This window comes from Oncorhynchus keta, unplaced genomic scaffold (assembly GCF_023373465.1).
Source record: "Oncorhynchus keta strain PuntledgeMale-10-30-2019 unplaced genomic scaffold, Oket_V2 Un_contig_8275_pilon_pilon, whole genome shotgun sequence".
Classification (NCBI taxonomy): domain Eukaryota; kingdom Metazoa; phylum Chordata; class Actinopteri; order Salmoniformes; family Salmonidae; genus Oncorhynchus; species Oncorhynchus keta.
This window is the reverse complement of record NW_026289959.1, coordinates 70,001-74,291: the sequence shown is the minus strand read 5'-3', so window position 1 is coordinate 74,291 and position 4,291 is coordinate 70,001. Positions and strand designations below refer to the sequence as shown.

At 44.8% G+C, this 4,291-nt stretch overlaps 1 pseudogene; it reads right to left on the bottom strand.

Annotated features, from left to right (window-relative positions):
• Window positions 1-683: 683 nt before the first annotated feature.
• LOC127926782 (protein kinase C-binding protein NELL2-like) overlaps window positions 684-4,291 on the bottom strand; it is a 72,118-nt pseudogene continuing 68,510 nt past the window's right edge.

The window sequence follows — 4,291 nt, the reverse complement described above, 5'->3', positions numbered from 1 at the left end:
TCCCTGCCTTCCTATTCTACCCCTAACTCTCCCTGCCTTCCTATTCTACCCCTAACTCCCTGCCCCTATTCTACCCTAACTCTCCCTGCCTTCCTATTCTACCCCTAACTCTCCCTGCCTTCCTAACCCTCTCCCTGCCTTCCTATTCTACCCCTAACTCTCCCTGCCTTCCTATTCTACCTAACTCTCCCTGCCTTCCTATTCTACCCCTAACTCTCCCTGCCTTCCTATTCTACCCCTAACTCTCCTGCCTTCCTATTCTACCCCTAACTCTCCCTGCCTTCCTATTCTACCCCTAACTCTCCCTGCCTTCCTATTCTACCCCTAACTCTCCCTGCCTTCCTATTCTACCCCTACTCTCCCTGCCTTCCTATTCTACCCCTAACTCCCCTGCACTCCCTGCCTTCCTGAATTCTACCCCTAATTCTCTCCCTCCATTCTACCCTAACTCCCCTTCCTCCCCATCCCCTGATTCTTCTATCACTCTCCCCCTTCGTCCCCCATCTATTCCTAACTCCCCCTTCCTTCCTTCCTTCCTTCCTTCCTTCCTTCCTTCCTTCCTTCCTTCCTTCCTTCCTTCCTTCCTTCCTTCACACATAACCCTAACTCACCTTAACTCCCCCATCTATTCCTAACTCCCCCTTCCTCCCCCACCTCCCCCTGAATCCCTCTTCCTCCCCCACCTGTGTTCTTACCTGTCTCACATCTCTTCCCAGTGAACCCCTGTTGACAGATACAGGTGTCCGGGTTTACACAGGATCCTCCATTCTGGCACAAACCATCACACAAAGCTGGGGGGGACATAGGAGGGAGGCATTAGTCTCGGACAGGACAGATGATGCTATGCTGGATCCTTCCTAGACATACAGTAACAGGACAGATGATGCTATGTTGGATCCTTCCTAGACATCACTAACAGGACAGATGATGCTATGATGGATCCTTCCTAGACATACAGTAACAGGACAGATGATGCTATGTTGGATCCTTCCTTCCTAACAGGACAGATGATGCTATGTTGGATCCTTCCTAGATATACAGTAACAGGACAGATGATGCTATGTTGGATCCTTCCTAGACATACAGTAACAGGACAGATGATGCTATGTTGGATCCTTCCTAGACATCACTAACAGGACAGATGATGCTATGCTGGATCCTTCCTAGACATACAGTAACAGGACAGATGATGCTATGCTGGATCCTTCCTAGACATACAGTAACAGGACAGATGATGCTATGTTGGATCCTTCCTAGACATACAGTAACAGGACAGATGATGCTATGTTGATCCTTCCTAGACATACTAACAGGACAGATGTTGGATCCTTCCTAGACATACAGTAACAGGACAGATGATGCTATGTTGGATCCTTCCTAGACATACAGTAACAGGACAGATGATGCTATGTTGGATCCTTCCTAGACATCAGTAACAGGACAGATGATGCTATGTTGGATCCTTCCTAGACATACAGTAACAGGACAGATGATGCTATGTTGGATCCTTCCTAGACATCAGTAACAGGACAGATGATGCTATGTTGGATCCTTCCTAGACATACAGTAACAGGACAGATGATGCTATGTTGTATCCTTCCTAGACATACAGTAACAGGACAGATGATGCTATGCTGGATCCTTCCTAGACATACAGTAACAGGACAGATGATGCTATGTTGTATCCTTCCTAGACATACAGTAACAGGACAGATGATGCTATGCTGGATCCTTCCTAGACATACAGTAACAGGACAGATGATGCTATGTTGGATCCTTCCTAGACATCACTAACAGGACAGATGATGCTATGCTGGATCCTTCCTAGACATACAGTAACAGGACAGATGATGCTATGTTAGATCCTTCCTAGACATACAGTAACAGGACAGATGATGCTATGTTGGATCCTTCCTAGACATACAGTAACAGGACAGATGATGCTATGTTGGATCCTTCCTAGACATACAGTAACAGGACAGATGATGCTATGTTGGATCCTTCCTAGACATACAGTAACAGGACAGATGATGCTATGCTGGATCCTTCCTAGACATCAGTAACAGGACAGATGATGCTATGCTGGATCCTTCCTAGACATACAGTAACAGGACAGATGATGCTATGTTGGATCCTTCCTAGACATACAGTAACAGGACAGATGATGCTATGTTGGATCCTTCCTAGACATACAGTAACAGGACAGATGATGCTATGTTGGATCCTTTCTAGACATACAGTAACAGGACAGATGATGCTATGTTGGATCCTTCCTAGACATACAGTAACAGGACAGATGATGCTATGTTGTATCCTTCCTAGACATACAGTAACAGGACAGATGATGCTATGTTGGATCCTTCCTAGACATACAGTAACAGGACAGATGATGCTATGCCTTCCTAGACATACAGTAACAGGACAGATGATGCTATGATCCTTCCTAGACATACAGTAACAGGACAGATGATGCTATGTTGGATCCTTCCTAGACATCAGTAACAGGACAGATGATGCTATGTTGGATCCTTCCTAGACATCAGTAACAGGACAGATGATGCTATGTTGGATCCTTCCTAGACATACAGTAACAGGACAGATGATGCTATGTTGGATCCTTCCTAGGCATACAGTAACAAGACAGATGATGCTATGTTGGATCCTTCCTAGACATCAGTAACAGGACAGATGATGCTATGTTGGATCCTTCCTAGACATCAGTAACAGGACAGATGATGCTATGTTGGATCCTTCCTAGACATCAGTAACAGGACAGATGATGCTATGTTGGATCCTTCCTAGACATCAGTAACAGGACAGATGATGCTATGTTGGATCCTTCCTAGACATACAGTAACAGGACAGATGATGCTATGTTGGATCCTTCCTAGACATCAGTAACAGGACAGATGATGCTATGTTGGATCCTTCCTAGACATCAGTAACAGGACAGATGATGCTATGTTGGATCCTTCCTAGACATCAGTAACAGGACAGATGATGCTATGTTGGATCCTTCCTAGACATACAGTAACAGGACAGATGATGCTATGTTGGATCCTTCCTAGACATCAGTAACAGGACAGATGATGCTATGTTGGATCCTTCCTAGACATACAGTAACAGGACAGATGATGCTATGTTGGATCCTTCCTAGACATCAGTAACAGGACAGATGATGCTATGTTGGATCCTTCCTAGACATACAGTAACAGGACAGATGATGCTATGTTGGATCCTTCCTAGACATCAGTAACAGGACAGATGATGCTATGTTGGATCCTTCCTAGACATACAGTAACAGGACAGATGATGCTATGTTGGATCCTTCCTAGACATCAGTAACAGGACAGATGATGCTATGTTGGATCCTTCCTAGACATACAGTAACAGGACAGATGATGCTATGTTGCAGTAAACAGGACAGATGATGCTATGTTGGATCCTTCCTAGACATCAGTAACAGGACAGATGATGCTATGTTGGATCCTTCCTAGACATCAGTAACAGGACAGATGATGCTATGTTGGATCCTTCCTAGACATACAGTAACAGGACAGATGATGCTATGTTGGATCCTTCCTAGACATCAGTAACAGGACAGATGATGCTATGTTGGATCCTTCCTAGACATAGTAACAGTAACAGGACAGATGATGCTATGTTGGATCCTTCCTAGACATCAGTAACAGGACAGATGATGCTATGTTGGATCCTTCCTAGACATACAGTAACAGGACAGATGATGCTATGTTGGATCCTTCCTAGACATACAGTAACAGGACAGATGATGCTATGTTGGATCCTTCCTAGACATCAGTAACAGGACAGATGATGCTATGTTGGATCCTTCCTAGACATACAGTAACAGGACAGATGATGCTATGTTGGATCCTTCCTAGACATCAGTAACAGGACAGATGAGACTATTTGGGAAACACTGATTTGGTGGATGCAAAGACAGGTGTTGTTGAAATGTAGTGTATCTGTAACGGCTGTATCTTGAAGTGTCTGTTGTATTGAAAATGCCATGTTGATTTGGGAATGTACTGTTCCCAGGGCACCATTGGGCCCCTGAAAAAATCAAATAGATGTTAAAGTGTCTGTAAAGAGACAGATAGACACAGGAAGGCTGTGTGTGTGTGTGTGTGTGTGTGTGTGTGTGTGTGTGTGTGTGTGTGTGTGTGTGTGTGTGTGTGTGTGTGTGTGTGTGTGTGTGTGTGTGTGTGTGTGTGTGTGTGTGTGTGTGTGTGTGTGTGTGTGTGTGTGCGTGCAAGTATGTGTGTGCGCG